Source organism: Halichoerus grypus, chromosome 14 (assembly GCF_964656455.1).
Source record: "Halichoerus grypus chromosome 14, mHalGry1.hap1.1, whole genome shotgun sequence".
In the NCBI taxonomy this organism is placed as follows: domain Eukaryota; kingdom Metazoa; phylum Chordata; class Mammalia; order Carnivora; family Phocidae; genus Halichoerus; species Halichoerus grypus.
Genome location: NC_135725.1, coordinates 56,801,357 through 56,825,941, shown reverse-complemented (window position 1 = coordinate 56,825,941; position 24,585 = coordinate 56,801,357). Strand labels below are relative to the sequence as shown.

Here is a 24,585-nt window from a genome sequence, read left to right as displayed (position 1 = left end):
AACTCTACCATTAAGGAATGGGTTTTGGGTTTTAGAGTCTACTGATGATTAGTGCTCTGATGCATTATTAGCATTATGTAGGCCCTTGCTGAATGACTCATCAAATCAGACACATTCAAGTGCCTGAGTGTTCCCTTGTCAGCAGCTGCTCTCTACCCAAACCTCAGGGAAGGGAATGGCCAGACCGTGGAGCAGTGGGAAAGGAGTTTAGGAGTTTAGACCTCTAGGATTCTGGGCCATTCACTACTCAACTCCTTTTGTCTGTTCCATTTTATAAATTTATTTTGAGACCATCTATTTCAACTTCCTCAATTTTTAGAAGGCAGCTGGGACTTGAAGATTTAAGGGGCTCATTTAGCAATTTAAACCAGATCTTGGCCTTTATTGCAATCCTCTTCTCGACTCTTCCCAGATCCTCTTAGATAATGGCAGCTTTTTAAAAAAAATTTGTTTAAGTAAACTCTGCCCCCAACATGGGACTCGAACTCATGACCCCAAGATAAAGAGTCCCATGCTCTACCGATTGAGCCAGCCAGGGGCTGTAGACACTGACATCTTATTTGAGAATAAGGATCAGCTGCTCTCCTAAGTCCCACTTGCTTCTGTCCTGCCTCATAATATTTTTTTCATGTAAACTTAGAGTAGAAAAAAAAATCACCTTAGGCTTATATTGGAAGCTCAGCTCTGTTCCATGTTAGCTGTGTGGCACTAGGGTAGTCATTTAACCTCTCTGGCCTCAATTTCATCATCTGTCAAATGGAACTAAACTATGTACCTCCCAGGTTGACTGAGGATTAAACAAGCATGAACATGAAAGGGCCAGGCACTGGGGTGGTCCAGCACTCAATCCTAGTCTCCTCTGCCAAACTCTAACCCCATATGATCTGTAAAGCCTCAGTGAATATTCTCTTAAGCAAGCCCTTTCCCCCTTCCAGTCTTGGTTTTTCATATTTGAAACCAGGGCCTTGGATTAGATTATATTTAAAGTCCCTCCCTGTTAAGATTTGAGTCCTTAGCCATCAGCTGATTAGCTCCCATTGCTCTGTCCACAAGGTCTTTTTTTTCCCCCTTCAGACTAAATTGGCAGATGAGCTTTCTAAAGTGCAAGAAATTCTTTGCACTCATGCATTAACCTGTAAAGTGAGTTTTTAAAGAAGTCTTCATTTTCCCCACTTCATGCTGATTCTGGACCCATGAGGGAGGCAAAGGGCATAGCTGAATCTAGGGGTTTAAATGATACCATTAGGCTCCCTTTTCATCTCTTAGTTCTGCTTTCCTGTGTTGTGTCTCTCCAGGGGCAGCACAAACAGCTTCGGGCATCAGAGTGAGAGAGCTCAATCCTCTCCACCCCTCACCCTTCCACATTTCTGCCAAAGCAGAGAAAGCACCCTGACTTCTTTGCTTAGGTCACATAATCATCTCTAATCACTGTGTCTCTTCGGTGGATGGCATACTCTGGCCATCTCAAGTAACAGGACCATCTTGAGATGAGGGGTGGAGGGCCACACTAGAATTTCACGGAAGAAGGAGGAGCAGTTTGCAAAACAATAGTTGTTTACTGCTCATGTGGACTGCACACATCATTCCATAGGCTGGGAGCTCCTTTGGCCCTACACTGTCACCATGGGATCTAAGACTGAAAAGGAGGCAAACTGTCCTGGACTTAAGGCAGCTACAAGTTGAAAAGTTGACACAATCCACTGCCCCCACTACTGACTTGTATTGTTTGCCTTGATTGGAAGAAAAACTGGATCATATTTTCAAATTTAATGATTAGTTACTGGCCAAGGACCTTTTGCAGAAATTTCCCCAGAAACTATAGGATATACTCTTAAAATGCTGGTTGGAGTTGCCAGGGTCCTAGGGCACCTCCATGTTGTGGTTCACCAGTAGACCATCAACCTTTGCTGCTCTGTCCTTGGCTGGGTTCTGGAGATAGGAGGTCAGGGCCAGGGCAGAGGAGAGGACTTTGAAGGATGCCTGAAAAGCCAGTTGAGCAGCTGGATTCTTATCCACTATGGACAGCAATTCCAGTATCACAAATATTCTCTGGGTTACTAAATACCTGGAGTGACTAGGGAACAGAAACTAATTTTTGCTTTCAAGAACCCAGAAAAGAGAAAATGCTCATGACAGAGAGAGGGTAGGAAATAGGTCAAATACTAAAATGTGATCCCTCCGGCTGGTCAGGCATTAGGGAAGAGACCCTACTAGGTATACCTATCTGAATTATCTGTCTGAGAAGCTGATAGACAGTAGGTCCCGATAACGTGAATGAGAAAAAGGCGCACCCTGCAGGCAGGAGCTTCTGGCCCATACTCCCCTCTGAGCTTGAGGCCCAGGTACTGTACAGATGCCAAACCTTACAGGCCGGGGACCATTTTTTTCACCAGACCATGAAGTTCTCTAGAACAGATGCTGTTTTTTGGTTCTCCATCAAGTACTCAGTGAAATTCAGTGTACCTGGAACATAATAGGATCCCAATAAAATTTTGTTGAGTGAATGAAACCTCATGTTTCATTGAAAGCATGAAGAAAACAGCACTCTCTGTTGCAGCTGAATTTAACTGTCAAGTGTGTCTGGTGAGGCTACATCTTTGGCTTTTGGAAACATTTTAATAAACCTCTTATTGCCATTGTTTATGGACAAAGTATTTCATATGGATCAGAATTAGGGGAACATAAACATGTTAGTATCTTTTCATATAATGTTCTAGATAATATTTTCCTACATAACATTCCAGATTTTAATCTTTGCTAGCAAACCAGGTGATTAGGGCTATTGGGGTTTTCCATATCTTTTCAAGGGGAGGTCTATTTTTTGGGTTACTATCATTGGCCGCCAGATGGCAGCATTTGAACAAGAAATTCTTAATCTGTTTTCTAATCCAAAGCTTAGTTTCACATTCTATGTTTCAAAATCAATGCTTCACAATAAAATATGTAAGTTTTTTTTTTTTTTAAATAAGGCTGATGTGTGTTTAACTGATGTCCTAATCAAGATAGAAGTTTGAGAGAAAACCAGGTATAGGTAAGAATACAAAACATATATGATTGTTTTTTGTTTTTTTTTTTTAATATTTATTTATTTATTTTTAAAGATTTTATTTATTTATTTGACAGAGAGAGAGACAGCGAGAGAGGGAACACAAACAGGGGGAGTGGGAGAGGGAGAAGCAGGCTTCCCGCGGAGCAGGGAGCCCGATGTGGGGCTCGATCCCAGGACCCTGAGATCATGACCTGAGCCGAAGGCAGTCGCTTAACCAACTGAGCCACCCAGGCGCCCCATAAAACATATATGATTGTTAAGGGGAGGCTGTTTGGCTCTGAGGTTAGACTCTATAATTAGCTAGAGCCAGGGTTGAGACCTGAGTCTGAAATTTATCAGATGAGGGTCAAATGCATGGTAGGCCTTGAAAATATGATAGTTCATTTCCTCTCGTTTCTTAATTTGACCCCAAGATTAGTAACTCTTGCTCTCATCACAAGTATAATTGGGAGTAGCACTGGGAGCAGACACTTCTGGGCCTATCCTTGAAAAGTGGTGTTATTTTTACATTGTCATAGTTATCAAGTCTCTGATGGTTTGATATTAGAGGAAGCCCTGTCAAAGCAAGACAAATGATACACAGAGACGGTAGAGGGGTATGTGTGCATTTTCCATGGGTTGGCTTCCCTCAAAACCTCCTTGTGATAGAAGAACCCAGCTTCACTTCTGTCCTCCAGCTCTTCTAAGACTTTTGTCTTCTAAGCAGGCAGAATAAATGCCCCATCCTCAAATAGTGCCAGAATATTAGAATTGGAAAGAATTTTACAAGCCAGGACTTCTGACATTTTTTTTTTTTTTTAAGATTTTTTATTTATTTATTTGACAGAGAGAGAGAACACGAGCAGGCAGAGTACCAGGTAGAGGGAGAGGGAGAAGCAGACTCCCTGCCGAGCAAGGAGCCCGATGCGAGGCTCGATCCCAGGACCCTGGGATCATGACTGGAGCCGAAGGCAGTTGCTTAACCAACTGAGCCACCCAGCTGCCCCGGGACTTCTGACATTTTGAAGGAGTCACAGATTCAGAGAATTTGGTGAGAGCTATGGACCCTCTCTCCAGACATTTTCTTTTTTCTCCAAACATTTTCAACAAATCAATTATCCATGAATTTCCTAGGGCAGAGGTTCTCAACTGATGAGTGTGTGTGTGTGCATGCACGCACATATGAGCACACATGCACATGCATGTGCATTCTGTAGGCCCTGATTATTTTGAACCATCTGGTAGGGCTTTTTTTTTTTCTTTTTCAAACCACACACAGAAAGTCTCTACTACCATGGGAGGGCATCTAATGCTGTTGGTGCTTTGGGCAGATAAGTGTTTAATCTTTTGCCCTGAGAATTTGTTAACACTCTTTAATCTAGTAGCCTCTGATGTCCCATTGAGGGGTTTGGGACACAGAAATTATTGTTATGACACCAGTGACAAACTTATGTCCTTATTAAACACCAAGAGTGTTTATATTCCCAAATTCATGCTTGGAGAAAATATACTAAAATGTTAATTAGTGATTGGCTTTGGATGGTGAGAAGGTAGGTAATTTAAATTCTGTTATATTGTGCAGATTTCTAATTAGCCACAGTGAATATATATTTGGGAATGTGAAAAAAAACCCAGATTTTATTTTTTAAAGTAATAGATCACAAGGGAATGCAATTAACATTCAGTTACCTATATTAATAGCTGATAAAACAAAAAATGGCTAATAATTTTAGTAAGTCAGATCAGTTCTCCAGCCCTTTAGAGGCAGAAAGACATCCTGCAAGGCCAAATTCCAAGCTGTAACAGGTTCAGTTGGACCTGAGGATGACACAAATGAAGGTAATTCAAGTTTTGGATCTGATTTCTCTGTTACTAGATCTAGAAAAGTAGATTTTCTGTTTGCCCCCAACCTTAATCTCTGTCTCTTTTATGGAAACGTCAACTACATTTTGTTCAAAATTGTTGTCCTAGCAACTTCTTAATTGTATTTATAAATGTCTTTCAGCGGCCACTGAGGTCCCATAATTTCTCTTGAGTGTTATGTTGATGTGGCATGTTCTATTAAATTCCAATATTGAACCATCCTTGAGTTCTTGGAATGAACCTCTTGGCTACTCTTTTTTTTTTTTTAAGATTTTATTTATTTATTCGAGAAAAAGATTGCGAGAGGGAGAGCACAAGTGGGGAGGGGGTGCCCGACATGGGGCTCAATCCCAGCACCCTGGGATCATGACCTGAGCCAAAGGCAGACGCTTAACCAACTGAGCCACCCAGGTGCTCCTGAGGGCTACTCTTTCAATGTTGCTTGGACTCCAGGAAACATTTTTGATGGATGGGATGGGGGTGAGTTCTATAGATTAATTCATGTGTGAAAGCTTTGTGGCCTGGAACCCAGACTTCTGATATAAAGTATCAGGAGAAGAGGGGAGAGCAAATGAGACCTGCAAATCATGGGGGAAGAATGGTTAGGAGTTTGGCTTGCTGGATCAGTTCCCGGAATATCCTTTGTGGTAGAGAATTCAAGTAACGGGAAAGGTGATCTGACTTCTACATGATAACCCTACATGGTAAAGAGGGAGGGAGGAGAAATACGAAAAAAGATACATGAGGTAAACATTTGGGGAAGACTTTGAGGCATTTGGGAAGTGGGAGCTTTGGAGTGGTCTGGAAAACTGCGGACCAGAGGAAGGGAATTTGGAGAACGGTTTTCTCTCTGGATAGGAACTAGATCTCTCTAATGGTTTTTGATAAATGTGAGCAAAGGTTACATACTTCACTTTTTTTTTTTGAAATTTTGATTTCTGTTCTTAATTCCATTTCTCATGTTTTGCATTGTGTATTTCTTTTCTTAATTACATTTGCTAGATGTTTCCTTATATTTATTATTAAGTGTTATTTTTCAAAAAAGTAATTCTTGGATTTGTTACTTTCATGATTCTCTTTATAATTTGTTTTTGCCTTATTTCTTTTCTCTTTATTTTTTTCCTAAATTTTTTGAGTCAAATACTGAGTTCATATACATTAATATTAAAACATCTCTTTTCTTTTTATTAATTGAATTTTTTAAATGGCAAAAATATATAAGACTGTGAACTGAATGCTGGATTGGACCTGAGACTTACGGAGATGGCCTTGGCTGTTGATAACAAGGAAATATTTAATCTAATTTCAACACCTGAACCATCAGGTTTCCTTGTGTCTCTCAGAGAAGGCATATGTTCAAGATGGTAGAGTGGAAATAGCATGTTATACCTAGGATAAGTTTTTTTTTTTTTTTAAAGATTTTATTTATTTATTTGACAGAGAGAGACACAGCGAGAGAGGAAACACAAGCAGGGGGAGTGAGAGAGGGAGAAGCAGGCTTCCCGCGGAGCAGGGAGCCCCATGCGGGGCTCAATGCCAGCTAGATCCCAGGACGCTGGGATCATGACCTGAGCTGAAGGCAGACGCTTAACGACTGAGCCACCCAGGCTCCCCCTAGGATAAGTTTTTGTTCCTTGTATGTTTCACAAATATTTTTTCTTCCTGTCTTCTTATAAATGAGTAATTGTGTTAGGGTGTTCTCATTTCTTTTCGCCTTACCTGCACCACAGCCATGAAACAGTAAGACCCGAGCAAGGATCTGCCATTAGTATTTTATCTTATTTATTTAAAAATTTTTTTAGAAGATTTTTTTATTTTTAAGTAATCCGTACACCCAGCATGGGGCTCAAACTCATGATGCCGAGATCAAGAGTCACATGCTCTACCAACTGAACCAGCCAGGTGCCCCCATTAGTCTTTTATATTTAGTATGATTTTATTTATTATTATTTTTTTAAGTAGTCTCCATGCCCAGCATGGGACCCAGCGTGCTTGAACTCATGACCCTGATATCAAGACCTGAGCTGAGACCAAGAGTCAGATGCTTAACCAACTGAGCCACGCAGGCTCCCCTATTTAGTATGATTTTAAACTTCAACATTATCTTTTTAAGATAGGAATTCACATTTCAACTTTATTTGTACAACAAAACATTTTGTCCCTAGTTAAAGGATTTTTAGTTTTAATGAAGTACAACTTATTTTTTTTTTCATGGATTATGCCTTTGGTGTTGTAAAGTCATCACCAAACCCAAGGTCACCTAGATTTTATCTCATGTTGTCTTCTAGGAGTTTTATAGTTTTGTATTTTACATTTAGGTCTATGATCTGCTCTGAATTAATTTTTTTTGGAAGGTGTAAGTCTGTGTCTAGATTCATTTATTTTTTTCCTTTTTTTTAAAGATTTTATTTATTTATTTGACAGAGAGAGAGACAGCTAGAGAGGGAACACAAGCAGGGGGAGTGGGAGAGGGAGAAGCAGGCTTCCCCACTGAGCGGGGAACCTGATGTGGGGCTCGATCCCAGGACCCTGGAATCATGACCTGAGCCGAAGGCAGACGCTTAACGACTGAGCCACCCAGGCGCCCCCCCCCCCTTTTTTTCATGTGAATATCTAGTTAAAAGATTTTTAAGCATTACCTGATGAGGCAATTTTTTTATATGAAGTTTCTCTTTCTTCCTTCCCACCCAATGTCTCCTTCCCTATAATGAGAATCTGTGATTAAAGAAAAGAATTTCAAGGGCAAAGCATAAAACTGCTAGCAGAAGGCCATGCAATTTAGACTACAGTGTGAGACTTCTACTTCCTGTCCAAGTATTTGTTTTTTTTTTTCCCTCTGACACCTGTGGGGGGTGGGAGGGGTGGGATGCATTCCTTGGGCTGGATGTGCCAAACGGTTTCCAATGCCAGTGTAACCATCAGTAGAGTTCCCTTATCTCCTGTCTGTGCCTGCTTGTCAGTTCACAGGCACCATGGAATAGGAGCAGTGTTCAGAAAACCATGCATTTGTCTTGGTGTCATAATCCCAAACTCTCTTCAAGATTTGGGGGAAAATGAACATGGGCAGCTACCACCGATGGTTAAGTGTGAAAAGTCAGTTCTTTGTAGAAGGTGCGGTTGAATTGTCATAATTTGGAAAGAACTTGTCACAGTGTGTGATCTGCCCAGAGGGACTCTCCAAAACACCACAGAATCCTCCAGGAAATCTTCATCTTTTTGAAACTCCAGTGTGCATTTCCAGGAGTCTGGCTGACCTGCTGAGCACAGTGTTCTATAATGGCAGAGTTTGTTTTTCAGTTACTGGTGGTGGCAGGAACACCAGAGGGGCATCTACTTTTTGAGAAAGAGATGGGAACTCATTGGTGAAAGGGAGATGGGCATAGAGAGCATCAGGCTGCCCAGGCATGTTGGTGAGTAGTGTGGACAGGGAGGTCTTTGGGACAAAAGGAATTCCCATGCTGGGTTTGCCATGAGAAATAGAAACTGGTCCCTTCAAGATGAGATTTTTTCCCCACTTGTGCTGGGGCCTAGGTAATATGGTCTGCTGGGCATAGAGGCACTAAATAAACTGTACTGCAGCTCCGTTTGTGCCAGCCCCCAGCCTTGGCAGGAAGGCCATGGGGTAGGTGGCTTTAGTTTCACTTTGCTTGAGGAATCTACAACTCAGCGTGGTCCTGACACAGATTAAGGTGGGGGTGGGGGATTGGATAGTCAGAAGACAGAGCTCTTCCCTCACACCCAGGTGCCTCCTCCTGTATCCACACATAACATCTCCCTTAACCTGGTTCCGGAGCCTTGAATTTCAGTCAAGGTGTGTTAGCAGGCAAGTTGACAATGACCAAGCCTGGCTGAGGTGAAGGCAGTAACTCACGTGGCTGGGACATGTTTTGTTATTCTTTCTTCAGTCCCCTTCATAAAAGTAGCTGAGATACCATCTGCGCTGCAGGGTTACATGAAGTAATGACGGTAGAGCACTTGGTAGAAGGTCACTAAATAACTATGATGATTATGGCAAAGAGTTGTTTTCAAAGGAAACCTAATGGTGGACTTGATTCAGTCTATTCATAGAGATTCTTGTTTGTTTGATGATGTAAGGAACTATACAACAATGAACAGTCTTAAGAAAAGATTAATTTTGGTAGATGCCAAATATACCCTAGGACCAAATAACACGTCCTTGACAAAACAAGTTATTTTGAATGCAGGAGAATATCAAGAAAAATAACTTAGTCCCTCTTCTAAAGATGAGAGCTTGCAGTAGTAGTTTCTACATTAATTAATAAACTATTAAGTTTTTAAGTGGGACAATAATCTGGTAAGTGAAGATTTTAGGTGAATTCACTTCACAAGTGTTTGGAGCTATAGTCCACTTTAAGATTAAACTCCCTGTCATTTGGCCAGGTGCAGATGAACTCATTTGTTATGCCTGTATGAAATGTGAACATTTTGTATGATTATGGACACTTGTCATTATTATAGTATCCATCCTCTGGATTCTTTCTTATGGGAAGGTTTTCTTTCTGTTCTATCCTCATAAAACCTGTGAGACTTTAAACCAATGTGACTAATAGCAAAGATGGTCAGCAGGGCATCTCCTTCTGTGGCTCATTGCTTTCTGGATGGGGCTATTCTATACACATGAAATAATTGTATTTTGCACATTATCTGCTCCTTATTTAAAACCTGAAGAGGAGGGGCGCCTGGGTGGCTCAGTCGTTAAGCGTCTGCCTTCGGCTCAGGTCATGATCCCAGGGTCCTGGGATCGAGCCCCACATCGGGCTCCCTGCTCCGCGGGAGGCCTGCTTCTCCCTCTCCCACTCCCCCTGCTTGTGTTCCCTCTCTCGCTGTGTCTCTCTCTATCAAATAAATAAATAAAATCTTTAAAAAAATAAAAAATAAAAAATAAAACCTGAAGAGGAGTTGTCCAAAAGAAAAGTGAAGACCTTTAAAGATGAACAATGCTGGTAGGCTCTTGGCTCACAGTCATGTTTGTGGGCTAGCCTAATAGGACTTTGTATTATAGTTAAAAGTGTTTCTGAATTGCTTTTTAGTTTCTCATCACTGTATTCATATGGCTTCTGTTTCTTGAGAGAGAAAAACCTAATTTTTGTCCTTTTAACAGAATTACCTAATTGCACAGTCATTTTCAACCATACAAAAGCCAACATTAAAAATGAGCCACCAGGAATAATTATGACTCAGAAGAGCTAAATGATCTGATATGTAGTTCCTGTGCTTGAGGGATTTAATTTGACATCAACAGAAAAAGGATTTTTCTGAAGAAAAAAAGTCTTATCATTTAATCCACAATGTATTTACCTATAGACAGTCTATTAATAATTCATTTAATGTTTTTCTGATTCATGTGGTGCTTAACAAAGGGATTACTCTAGCTCTTGCATCTCAATTCATTGTTGTATGATTCTTTAATCTTAATTTTCATTGATTAGTGAGATAAATACAATAATTATAGTAAGATTTTAGTATGTGCATATCAAAATTGGACATCTCCAGTAGTTAAAAAAAATAAGGATATATGGGAATTGAACAATGTGATAAGTTAACTTTGTGTGTGTGTGCGCATACACCCATGTATGCACATGCACTCTTTTTTTTTTTTTAAAGATTTTATTTATTTACTTGCCAGAGAGATAGAGAGAGAGCACAAGCAGGGGGAGTGGCAGGCAGAGGGAGAGGGAGAAGCAGGCTCCCCGCTGAGTAGGGGGCCCGATGCGGGGCTCGATCCCAGGACCCTGGGATCATGACCTGAGCCGAAGGTCTGAGCCACCCAGGCGCCCCTGCACATGCACTCTTGAATATAGGAGAAAGACCTTACTTCCTTTGAATAGAGAAGAAACACTTTATTCCCCATATGTTCATGGAACATTTCAAATAGTTGATCCCATATTTGACCACAAAGAAAATTTTGGTATGTCTTTGTATTGTTTTACTTTTTGCAATAATCATATATTACTTTCATAATGCAAACAACAGCAAAATAAATAAAAAAATTTAAAAATGTGTTTGCTCTATTTCTGATGTCTACAATAATGTTTGGGACATATTAGGGACCTAATAAATATTGGCTACATAAATAAACAAACGGATTTTAACATTTGTTGAGTACCTACTATGTGCCAGGCAGAGAACAGGGGGTATTGCCCTATAGCTGTGTGGTTTAAAGCCATTTGAGTTAAATGGATTTTGGTATATCACAGAACAAACCATGTGCCCTCAAACATAAGTAACAGATAACAAGTCTGCAGTCATTCCTTTAGCCCATGACCTGGGTTATACTTGTTCTCCAACTGCACTGTAAGGGCTTCTGCTGAATTGGTTTATTTAATACTTTTGATGTACAGGTATACATTTCCCATATTTCAGGTGATAATTTAAAGAGTGAGGGAGGAGTGATAAGGGCATATGGAGTAGGGAAAGCTTTCTGACATTGAACATGCTGACTGCACTGGGTAACTCTGACGTCCTTTCCAGCTTTACCAAGAATAATTCTGCTATCTCTAAGCACACTGGCTCTTTGGTTTGTTTACTTATGATTACTATTTACTTGTTATCTGGAAATAGGTTCTTTTTCATTTAAAAAATCTTTCATTTAAAAATATTTCTTTCCGGGATACCTGGGTGGCTTAGTCGGTTAAGCGTCTGCCTTCGGCTCAAGTCATGATCCTGGGGTCTTGGGATCGAGCCCCCCATCGGGCTCCCTGCTCTGCGGGGAGCCTGCTTCTCCCTCTGCCTGCCGCTCCCGCTGCTTGTGCTCTCTCGCGCTCTCTCTCTTTCTCTGACAAATAAATAAAATCTTTAAAAAAATACATTTCTTTCCTCTTTTCAAAATGTTGGCTTAGTTGATGGAGTTGAGTTTTTGCTGTAATTGCTGACTTAGTTAATTGTTAATTTCTGGAATACTAGTCACTATTGTGTGTACTCATTTTCTTAGACATTTTCTTTTTTTCTTAGACATTTACAATCAAAGGAAAGGAAGAGCTTATAATTGGATTATTCACTTGTTTCTTATTAGGCATTTGTGTACAATTTGGAAATGTTTGCTGCCCATAGGCAAAATTAGCATCAATATTACAGGTATTACATTTTTCCACCCTAATAATGTGTTATGAATCTCCTTTTTAAAAAAGGTTTTATTTATTTATTTGAGAAAGAGAGCGAGCGCGTGCGTGCATGAGTGCACAAGCAAGTGGTGGTGGAAGGAGCACAGGGGGAGGGGGAAGGAGCACAGGGGGAGGGAGAAGGAGGGGGAAAGAATCTCAAGCAGACTCCACGCTGAGCGTGCAGAGCCGGATGCTAGGCTTGACCTCAGGACTCTGAGATCATGACCTGAGCTGAAACCAAGAGTCAGATGCCTAACCTACTGAGTCATCCAGTTGTCCCTGTGTTGTGCATCTTAATTAATGGTAAACAGAATAATAGGGCATGTATGTGTTTTTTTCTCCTTTTTTTTTTTTTTTTTAAACTCAGTTATTGAGAGCTTAGTATGTGCTGGGCACTGAACAAAGCTCTTTAATCCAAAGAAATTAAAATTTCTTTTAATCCCCACAACAATCTAATGAACAGGTGTGCTGAAGAAACCAAACCTAAATGAAGATAAATAATAAAACTAGTAACAGAAATTCTTCCTGGATCAAAGTCCATGCTCTTTACCACTCTGTTAAACTTTTCCTGTCTTTTGCATGGTCATATTCTGAAACTTGCCTTCTACTAGAACATCTTCATTTTAGAATATTCAAGTAAAACTCAAGTATCCTGATCCCTGACTCCAGCCTCCAGCTTTTCCATGGCTTCATTTCCACTATATCTGTTTTTCACCATTGTCTAGATTTTCAATTCCTTGGTCCTTCCACTTCCTCCCAGTTTAGTAGCCCCATCTTAAGCTTGCTTTCTTCTCCATGAACCTCATGTTTGATCATCTAAAATATTCTCCCACAAATACCCCTTTTACTTCTATTCTATACTAAACTCACTGTACTATATCCCAACCCTGGATTGATGCCTCAGTTTGCTTTCTTTGCTCTTATCTTCACATTAACTCATCAGGGGCACCTGGGTAGCTTAGTCAGTTAAGCCTCTGACTCTTGATTTCTGCTCAGATCATGATCTCAGAGTCATGAGATCAAGCCCCGTGTTGGGCTCCATGCTTAGCACGGAGTTTGCTTGTCCCTCTCCCTCTGTTTCTCACATTGGTTGTGCATGCACGCGCCTTCTCTCAAATAAATAAAATCTTAAAAATAAAAAGATTAGGTAATCAAGGCTAGGGGGAAAAAATCAGTAGACCTTATAATAAACCTTGCAGATGGGTACCATACACATTTATGGCTTAAACTGTTGCCGGGCTCTCCTTTCATTCTGTGGCATTGCTGTTTTCAGGTTCCTTCTGTTTTGTCTTCAATAATAGTGTCATGTCAATACCACTGTCCTTAAGTTCTCACTTCCCTTACTCTTAGCTAGGTTTTCTCCTGCTTCATCAAACAAATTGAGGCTGTGAAGCATTATATTACTCAACTTTCCATCCCCTCACTGCCACTTATCTACATACATACCATTCTTGACTTTCTTCCATAGGATAAAGGGAACTCCTTCCTGTTCAAATCCAAGTCCTCACCTTGACCTCAAGTCCAAGATGGAAGCATCTGTGTTCTGGGCAGGAGGATGGAGGAAAAGATGAAGAAGGGGATTAAGGACTCACATACACTCTCTGAAGAAGTTTCCTGGAATCTCCTCCATGACGCTTCTTTTTGAATTATCATGGCCAGAATTCAGCCACAAGCCGCAGGTGACCAAGCTTTAAGGGAGGCTGTGAAGTATAACCTTTATTTATTTTGGGCAAATCCATGCCCAACTAAAATTTTTATTAGTACAGAAGCAGCACAGAATGAAAATTAGAGATACTGAACAGTCTCTGTGGTCTCTGCCAGTGTTCTTTTGCACATGAAAAAAATTGAGTTGCCTTTCTCTTATTTTTACTTATATTGCAAATATTTTACAAATTTAGACCTTTTAACCTTTTAATTTTGTTCATGCTATCTCTCATGATACAGAGGTTTAAAATTATTATGTAGCTGAAACATGCATTCCTTTTTTAAAAAAACTCATTGTTTCTGGATTTCATATTTTGCTTAAGTAGGCCTTCCTTATCCATATGTTCTCATATTTTCTTTTGGTACTTTTATACTTTGGTTTTTTTTACTTTAGGTCTTCATTATATCTGGTATTTAAATTTTGATTCAGTGTGACATAGGGATCTATCTTTATTTTTTCAATTTTTATTTTATTAACTCCAACTCATTTTAAACTAGCCTTCATTCTCATTCACTTGAAGCACCACATTTATGGTGAACTAAATTTTACTATGTACACAAGTCTGTTATGGGCTCCCTATTCCAGTTCTATTGAACTATCACTAAACTCACGCTTTAATTTTCATTACCATAGTTTTACAGAATTTCTTTTTGTAACTCTTTTTCTTCTTTTTTTCCTCTCCACTCCTCCTTCTTTCTCTTCTCTACTTCCATTTCACCTAGCCAAGCTTGTTGGACGCTCCTGTGAAGACAAGACAAATGGACACAGGCTTCCATCTGTTTTCTTCACTGTAGAATCTTCATCCTTTTCATACTCAGCACCCTCCCATTTCTTTGCTGCCCAGTGTCACCCCTTCCAGATCTTGCATTGTGTGGGATGCTGGCATTGGAAGGATTGCTGCTTTTGGTTGACTTTTCTTTGTGCTTCATCCTTTTAGTCCTTTGGATCTTGTGTGTGTATAAAATCTATTTCTTTTTATCACTATATTTTAAAATTTTCCCTAAGTTCTCTGAAGATGTAAAAACAATTGTTGACCTCAGTGTATGTGGATTCACCTCTTTATTTCCTTTTATTTATCTTCTTTGACTGCCTGACTGGTTTCTTCAGGAAGGATGAAGCTGTTCTCTGAGTCAGCGAGTTGCCGAAACTCAGAATCAGGTAGCACATGAATGTGACGTGGTGCTCATGGTGTCATATGGCCTTGGAAACCGTTTGCTGCCTAAAGTTCTGGCTGAACTTGTCCTGGATGCAGATAATGAGGAAGTGCTGGAGTGTGGTTCAGCAGGTTGAGAAATAGGCACACCACTCCCTAGGGCTCTATCTCCCCAGGCTCTTTGGGCTACTTTGCTGCTACCCACTTTGACTTTCTCTATGGTCATGGCCTGTCTGATCAGTGTTCTTCAACATTTTATTGGCTGTCACTTTTCCAGATGAACTTCCTATTCAACTTGTCAGAGTCTAATAAAAAAATCTCAGGATTTTGACTTGATTGCATTTAATTTATCAGCTAATGGGAGGGATATTAACCTTTTTGACCATGTTGGATAATCAGAACAGATTCCAATGACAGGAGCTGGGATTCTAGTGGATTTTATGAGCGTGTGTATGTGTGTGTACATGGGTGTGTGTATGGAATGGTGGTGGTGGGAGATAAACATGGAGGGCTTTCCTTTACAGTGTCATTTCAGTGTGATTTTAGGGGTAAAGTAAATTTACTTGTTTGTCAGCCATCTTGAATAGAAGCTCTGATAACTTTTATGAGACAAAACAATCTATATTTAAAAAGGAATCAAGGCCAAATAAGCCAATACAGTTTGGTTTACATTAAAATGTTAATGAATGCACATAAAGTCACTGAATACACACTGAAAGGTTGCCATGGTAACAGTCATTTTCATGAAATGATTTTAGATACTGGATTCTTGAATGATGGCATGCCTTGTTATTTGCTTTAAGGCATCTTTATTGTTCTCTCTCTCTCTTTCTTTCTCTGTCTCTCCTTTCCTTGGAGGATAGAAAATGGGAAAGGGACCTGTACCTGATACAATTCTTTGATTGAAAGCAACAGAAATAAATTTTTACTCATTGAAGCAAAAAATACATTTATTGGTAGGATGAAAGGATGGTTCACAGAGTTGAAGGAAATGTGAATAGGGGGCTTTGGGGGGTGGGGGTTCAGGAATATAGAGCAACTCTGAGAACCTGGGAAGCAGTAATCATGAGATAGCGTCTTCAAGAAGAATGAGTGAACTCTTACCATTTTCAGTTTTGTGTCCCTATGTTCAAGGTTTAAATTCTAGGAAGTTTCTGATCTGCCTGGTTTGAAAGAAAAATTCTGTGTACACACACAAACACAGTTTTTTAATTTTCTTATAGAGAGGATTGTTGTAGAGAGATTCTTATAGATTATAAATTGTAACCTCTTTCAGATTATAAATCACAAGCCATAGGTAATAGATTAGGGATGGCCGTACAAGGAATGCCAGTTTCAAAAGGAGAAAAAAATTACGCTTGAACAGTTTCATTTCTCTGTGCAGTTTTTTTTTTTTTAAAACTTGTCTTTCTCTGGGATTTTCTTTTACCCTCCATGTACCTATGTTTTCCTACTGTCATATCTTGCTTTTCTTCATTTTTTAATTTTTATCGGTGAATTTCATTCACGAGTATGTTCTGCTTTATTATTTTCTCTTCCAAGTCCACTGTGGCACCTCCCCTACCCCTTCCTCCCTCCCAGAAATGTGACACATTTCTAGATCCTACTTTCCCCCTTCCTTCTATTTCCTTAGTGTCCTGTATTTATGACTAGATAAGTATGAAAACAGAAATGTTACTGTATAATTATTTTTTATAAGATTTTAAAGTAATCTCTACACCCAGTATGGGGCTTGAACCCACCACCCCAAGGTCAAGAGTCTCATGCTCTACTAGCTGAGCTGGCCAAGCACCCTGAAATGTTACTGTATTATTGGTTAATAGTGAGTTCATGTTACCTTTGAAAGATTGCATTATTGTTCCCATTTCTCCAACCCTCCCTGGGTGTCAGACCTTTGTCAGGTGACTTTGTGGTTCCTCTTGCTAGAGATGAAGTATATTTTTCTGTCCCACTGATGTTGGGATGGGCCATGTGATTTGCTTTGGCCAATGAGATGTTAGTAAAACATGATGACAACAAAGGCTTCAAATATGCTGACATGTTTTGGCTTGCCCTCCTGTGCTTCTGCATTGCCATAAACATATCCTGGTTCTTCTCTAGTCCCAGAAGAAAGATAACATGTGGAGCAGAGCTGTCCCAACCAACTCACACACCCACAGTATAAGGCTGAGCTAGCTGTCCCAGCAGACCGGCAGATTTATGAACATGAGAAAAAATAATTCTTGTTGCATGCTCCTTGGTTTTGTGGTAATCATCAGCAGCATTTTTGTGGTAGAGTTAACTGCAGCAGCATTTTTGTGGTAGAGTTAACTGATACATTACTTTTTCAGTGAATGTATTTTCATTTAAACGGGAGTACTCTGGAGTTCATGCCTTCATCCATGTGCATGATTATATAGAGATTCATGCATGGTAGGGTGAAAATGCTAGGCAGAAGGTATCTTGTGGGATCCCCTTAGTGTGTATACACCAGGAGGCAAAACCCTACTAAATGCATATTGGTTTCATACACTTAATGATCACTGTTTTTGTTAGAAAAGTGAAGTCGATTCTGAAAAGCCTTTATAACACAGTATAGTTATCCAGAATTCTTTCCCAGCTAAGTACATTTTCATCATAATTCTAGTATAGGTTAGAGAGTGACTCTGGTTATTATAAGCTTCCCAGGGCTTTGATGGGCTCTTGAAACTGTTTAATGTGGATCTAAAAAAATATGGTATCCAGCAGATTTCTAGGCAGAAGTTTTCCAAGGAGAAAGTCATCAACACTTTCCTGGAAGTTGCTCTGTCTAAGAGATTGACTCTAAGGTCAAAACTCTAGGTTTTTAAATTTTTAAATTTTTTTGTCTATAAAACAATCAGTGTTTATTTGATTAACTCATATTAAATAGGAGTCCTCTTATTTGTATTGATGATAGCAGGGTCCTCACCAACTTGGTTCCTGTCCTTTCTCCTTATCCCAGGTTGATTAAATTTTTTAATAAGCAAGAAAGTAATTTCCATTTCTTCTGCTATTGAGAAAATGGGGTTTATCTTTATAGTGGCAAGCACTGCTCTCACTAATATAGAGTAACATAGTCCTACCCCAGGAAGGCAGCCTATGGAAACAGTTCACCTCCACTGGGGTGTGTGGGTGTGTGTGTGTGAAGTCTGATTACCACTAAAACATGGACAAATGGACCATTTTGGCATAGTCCCTATTGTCCAGATGACTAGGATCCTGAAACAAGCCCCGTTCTCCAAGTTTGAGTATCACAGAGTCACTGGTTTTGGCCTTAAGTGGGGTCTCAGTGGGCCTGGATGGACTTCAGTTGTACAGCTCTTGAGCTTTCCTGGAAACTGATTGAAATCTTCCTTTATGTCTTACAGCATAGTTTTGTAATTTTCTCTCAATGTATATCCTCCACATTTCTTAAGTTTATTCATAGTGATGATTCTTCATATGTAAAGAGATCCTTTTGCTGTTGGAGTGGGATTTAAATTTTTCATCACAGTTTTGACTTTTTGCTAATATATAGGAAAGTTAGTAATTTGGGTAATTTATTTCATAACTAGCCCCTTAATGAATATTCTGATGAGTTCTGATTAGTTGATATCCTGAAGTTTTTAGATAGACTTTCATGTGATAATTCTTTCTCCTTGCTGATAGTTATACTTGTTTCTTTTTATTGCCTTCTCACTATCCCCATTTGCCAGAATATTCAAGGAACTGTTAAATAATAGCTGTAATATTGTCTTGATCTTGATCTCTCTTGATCCTAAAACTTATATCTGTATTTATAGGGGCCTTAATTTCTTATTCTCTGATTTTCTATTCAGGCGTGTGTGTGTGTATTAAAGATTTTTTAAAAAGATTTTATTTATTTGACAGAGAGAGAGAGGGTACAAGCACTGGGAGCAGCAGGCAGAGGGAGAAGCAGGCTCCCTGCTGAGCTTCCTGTGGGGCTCCATCCCAGGACCCTGAGATCATGACCTCAGCTGAAGGCGGATGCTTAACCAACTGAGCCACCCCGGTGCCCCTATTTTAAAGATTTTTATATTTAAGTAATTTATATACCCAGTGTGGAGCTTGAACCCACAACCCCAAGATTAAGAGTCGCAAGCTCCACTGACTGAGCCAGCCAGGTACCTCAGGCAGATGTATATTTTGTTAAATGAAGGAAATTGTTCCCTAAGTTTAGTGCTCTGTAATGGATTATTAGAGCATGGAAATTATCTGTACCATGAAAATGTGTTATTTTCAAATTATGTCAACTGGGGTATGGAAGAAAATCACATAAATCCTTCTTTAGAAAGAAAACAAATTATAAGAACAGAAATATGTATTTTTACTTTAAGAACAGAAGTCAACTTATCAGTAAAATACTTGTTAGCTGAATTTTGAATGTTCAAGAAAAGTCTCCCAGACAAATGCATTTGCTTTGGTTGAACTAACTGTTCTGCAGCTTCTGACACCCAAGGAGAAGATAAGAATTTTCCTAGTACTAAAAAATCTCTTCCTTTCCTGTAGCACACAATAAACCCTTTGTTAATTTACTGTTTCTAACACTTATGAAATATTGTTTAAACAAATTATATTATTTTAATAGTGGTTTTTATTAAGAAGATTAATGAATGGCTCAAACATTGTTGTTGTAAATGATCACAGTAAACTTCGAAGACCTTCCTTAAAGACTGATCTTAATCAACATTTATATAAAAACACACACCTGATTTCTTCTATCTTAGTAAATAAGAAAAGATAAAAATTCTTGACAGTTTTGCCCCCTGAAACTTAAACAGATTGCAATAAGTAATGGGGTGAGATAGTTACATGGTCATGGATAACCCCAAATTGCAACGGAAACCAAACTCACTAAGGCAATGTACAAAGTAGACTTAATAAACTTATTTAGCACATACTATGTCAAGAAGTAAGCAAGAACTATATGCAGTGGATGAATAACTGAACTCTACCTCTGAATCTAATGATACACTATATGTTAATTAACTCAATTTAAATATAATAAAATTAAAAAAAAGAAGAATTATTCAAGAACTTCTGAGTTATGTGCATCTCGCACTTTCCTCAGCCCTATGCTCTTCACTCCCTCTTCTCTGCCACCCCTCCCTTTCGAATCCCGCTCAGGGAGGAAGCCACTCAGCCTAATCTCCCATTAACTAATTTCCTCAACTTCCTTCTTTTGCTTCACCTTCATTTGCTCTCCCCAGCTTTAAGCTTGAAGGCAGTTGAGGCTGCTCGCATTTAGCTATAAGATTTTGAATTAGAAGAAAAGAGCTAGAGTAGAGGCTATTAGGTTTAAGAGTGTTTTTCGGTGGACATAGGGCAAACTTAAAAATTCTCTCTTTTTTTTTTCCCCTACTGGTATCCTATGAAGTTCTTCCCTACTCTTCTTTTTTTTAGCACGATGTGTATAGTCAGAGCAGCCGCAAGGCTGGGAAGGCTGGGAAGGCTGGGAAGGGCTTGGTTTGCCCAAACAGCTTTTCTCCCATCATTGAAATTCTCCTCACATATCAGTCTGGTTATTTTCTTATACATTTGCACAAGGCATCTATGGCATGAGTCACAGTAAGAAACTCATAATAAGAATGTGCCAGATTGCAAAATAGATTTCCTTTCCCCTTCTAATGGCAGAGTCAAGATTTTAAAACTGCAGTGATTTAGTAGGCTTAAGAGTATGTTTTTTGAGGGGCACCTGGGTGGCTCAGTCGTTAAGCGTCTGCCTTCGGCTCAGGTCATGATCCCAGGGTTCTGGGATCGAGCCCCACATCAGGCTCCCTGCTCAGCGGGAAGCCTGCTTCTCCCTCTCCCACTCCCCCTGCTTGTGTTCCCTCTCTCGCTGTCTCTCTTTCTGTCAAATAAATAAATAAAATCTTAAAAAAAAAAAAGAGTATGTCTTTTGAAGCCCCATACTTTTTTTTGCTAATATAAACTGCATTTTTGTCTATAACAATTAACTAAATTTGTCATTTAATTAAGTTATTCTCAAGTTTAAAACAATTGCCCGTACAGAGCTGTACTCTTCAAATTTAAAATGAATTTCATCATAAATAATCTCACACCACAAATAAGTATCACAAGCACAGGCAGCACATGCAACTTTACTGTTTGTGTGTGTGCTGTTGTGTATATGCTGCGGGGCTCGATCCCAGAACCCCGGGATCATGACCTGAGCCGAAGGGAGACGCTTAACGACTGAGCCACCCAGGCGCCCTGTGTGTATATGTTGAGTGTGTGTTGTGTGTGTGGTTTGTATGGCATGGGTGTCTTGTGGTATATGTGTGTACAAGTAATGGGTATGTGGTTTGTGTGTTGGGTATATATATGTTATGTATATGTGTGTGGTATATGTGTGTTATTTATGGTGCATTTTTTTGTGATGAATAAGTGTGTGCTATGGTGTGTGAGTGGAGTGTGTGGTATGTGTGTGGTGTGTGGGTTATGTGTGTGTTTGTGGTGTGTACTGTGTGTGGTGTGAATGTGTTTGCTTGTGGTGTGTGGTGTTTGTGTAGTTTGTGTATGTGTTTGATGTTTATGTGATAAATATGTGGGGTGTGTGTGTGGTATTCTGCAGGGACTTGAGACCCAGAGCTTAAAATTTTTGGTTTAAGCGTTATCTCTGCATTGAGATCAATTGGCAGAGTCTTTGCAATTATTTCATCTCTTCAGAAATCTTTTAGAAGGTATTTTTGTAAGCTTAAAGTGTTTGTTTTTTAGGAGGAAACTTCAAATACTATAAACTAGATGAAAGTGAAAGTGATTGCTGCGTTACTATAATTTTAGCTGGCAATATGGTTTAATTTAGCAAATAAAACCGCTTGTATTCAGAGTTATTATACTCAGAACTTCAAGAGGACCCATCTCCTCTGCCTCTGATGTGTAAATCCACCCTAGTCAGTTGCACCCATTGCATGGGATGATGTGCCTCATTTTGACATTTCTTTTTTTTTTAAAGATTTTATTTATTTATTTGACAGAGAGAGACACAGCGAGAGAGGGAACACAAGCTGGGGGAGTAGGAGAGGGAGAAGCAGGCTTCCCGCTGAGCAGGGAGCCCGATGTGGGGCTGGATCCCAGGACCCTGGGATCATGACCTGAGCCGAAGGCAGCCACTTAACCGACTGAGCCACCCAGACGCCCCCTTCATTTTGACATTTCTATCAATGGCTCTGTGCCATCCTGTGGGAGACCGCGTAGCCTAGAGACTGAGAGTGGGAGTTCTTGAGTCAGAACACTTGGGTCTAAATGCTGGCTCTATCAACTAGGTGAGGGCTTAACCTTGATGAGTTTCCTCATCTGTGAAATGGGATAATAGTTGTATTTATCTCACAGGGCTTTTGAGAGGCTTATATGAGATGGTGCTGTAACATTGTGCTTGGAATATGGTAAGTATGTATGAACATGTGTGTTGAGGATGGAGGGGATCTTGTATGGATATGGCTGTGTCATATGGAGGGGAGTGGAAGCTGTTAGTAGATGATTTCTTCCAAGATTTATTGTGAATGTATTCCATTTAGTTTGCCTATACCTATTAGATTTATGAAGGATCTCTTAGTTCTTGCATCAGTGTAGCCTGATTTTTTAGTGGGGTTAATAATGCCTCTCTTAATGAATAACCACAAGGGGTTTTAAAAATGTTATTGGTTCTAGGTCTGGTCCAGTGTTAGGGCAAAGGTCCTTTGAGCAAAAGTTCTCTCCCTCACATGTTGAAACTGCCCTTACCATCTGTTCCCTGCTCTGGAATAGGTAAATGTCTCGGCAAAGGAGAACTGTACTCTGAGAGCATAAAAAACCCCTACAAAGACCTTGGCATATTATATAAGTCACTCTGACTAACATGTAGTCATTTAGCACAATTTTCAGAGGAAACCTCACATTTTGTCCTTGCTATTTCTGGGCCCCTATATAGACATTAATGTCTGAGCAAAGTATCCATTAGAGGGCCCTGGGTGCTGAAACAGACTGTGGATGCGGGATGTCTACCATTTTTATTCGATTGAGCTTGTCCATCTTGTTGAATGAGGAGGATCTCAAGGCCCTCTTTTGGTGTGAGGAATGCAAATTGTGGAATTGGAGCATATGGGGAGTGGTGGGGAAATACCTACAGAAATCCAAAACCTTGCACTTGTCTAGTACTGTGGTCACTGCCAAAGAGTTTTGTGAAGACGTGGAGGGCCCAGCCAGCTGGAAAGATGCCAGCGGGGACAACTGCTATATCCACCATGCCGACATCTACTTCTGCCACTGGCCTTCGTGGTTAGTGCTGGTCTTTAACGTCTCTGCTGGACTTTTGGCTGAATGTCAAGAATTAACAGTGAGGGGGCAGTCCTGCCAGGTTTCTATCAGAACTTAGCTCTCTCTTTCTTTTCCCCTCTCTTGTCTCTCTAACCTTAGTCTGGGGCCCACAGGTAGATGAAAGGGATGTCTTTAGTGTCCCCACCTGTAGTCCTCAATCAGTGTTAATGACAGTCATCTACTGCACCCATTCCTTTAATCCCAGATTTATCCCACCTCCCCTTAACCCCATCCACCCTGCCAAGAGTTCTTCATTATTTCTCCAGCAAGATTTGGATCAATACCTTCACCTTTCTTCAAGGTTGTCCTCAGACATCATCAAATTATTTTCTCCCCCTTAATTCGCTCTCTCTCCCCACCAGTTTTTCCAGGAGAATTTTATTGGAGAAGGTTTCAGCCTTTCCAGATTTTCTCCTGCTAAACTTTGTGTGAGGCTTAGCTGTGCCTGTGTACCCTCCCTATCCAGCTCACTAAGTCAGGTTCTCTTTTTTATGCAGATAACTGCTGCTCTCTCACTTCTAACAAATCCTTGTCCACTTTTTGAAAGGGAGATGACAGTTTTCTCTACACCTTAGCTTATTCACTTGTAACCAAAATGTGGTTTTGCTCTTGATCAATCAATAAAGAAATCAGTACATTTAGAATGTTATCGAGCAACTGTATTAAGCTCTGCCCTTTGATATGTGCTTGAGGACATATGAAGGGCTATTATAAATAGGCTTGCTTTCAAGAATTTTAGTCATGTTAGAGAAACAATATTAACATCCATGTATCAATAAATGAGTATGTATGCATTAATCTTTATAGTCTGCCTACACCAAGGAATTAAGGCGGTTTATAATAAAAGATAGCTAGCTCTATAGGATGTTACAATAATCATGAATGATCAAGAGCATGTAATAGATAATTAGAAAGGAAACCCAATTTAAGTTAAGTTGTTGGACTTGAGTACAAATTTAGAATTGGGCTTCCTAGAAATTAAGAAAAAAGAGAAACATGAATTATGAAATTTCTCATTATATATATGTCTTATCATAGGATACATATCATTTTGCAAACACTGAATTTTTTTTTTAGGTATTACATACTGAGAAGAATCTGTCCATTCGTTTACTTATTGTGCATATGCTGTGTTCCAGACACTGTGGATATGAAGTGTACAAGAAAAACAAATTCTCAGTCTTCATGAGGTTTTTAGTGAAGAGAGAGGGTCAACAAACAAGTTAGTAAATAAAGTAACATTGGGTAGTGATGAGTGCTCTGAAGGCAAATGTAGTGGACTAATGGCATAGAGAGTGTTGGGGAGACAGTGGGGAGGTCTGTTTGGGGAGGTGACATAAGGGCAGTTACCCCAAATGATAAGAGTGAACCATGCAAAATGCATTTCATGAGAGGAAATAGCAAGTTCCAAGGCCCAGAG

At 39.8% G+C, this 24,585-nt stretch overlaps 1 protein-coding gene across 3 annotated transcripts in view; it reads left to right on the top strand.

The window, feature by feature from the left end:
- Window positions 1-24,585, top strand: part of APTX (aprataxin) — a 58,982-nt gene that overhangs the window by 22,960 nt on the left and 11,437 nt on the right. The window contains exon 9 of one of the 3 annotated variants that reach the window (XM_036065052.2): window positions 13,481-15,197. The exons of 1 other annotated variant lie outside the window; for it this stretch is intronic. The gene's annotated coding sequence lies outside the window, so the exon portion shown is untranslated. Of the gene's footprint in view, window positions 1-6,331; window positions 6,581-13,480; window positions 15,198-24,585 lie in introns of those variants that run through there. One more of the 3 variants, XM_078061365.1, reaches the window with a different exon arrangement.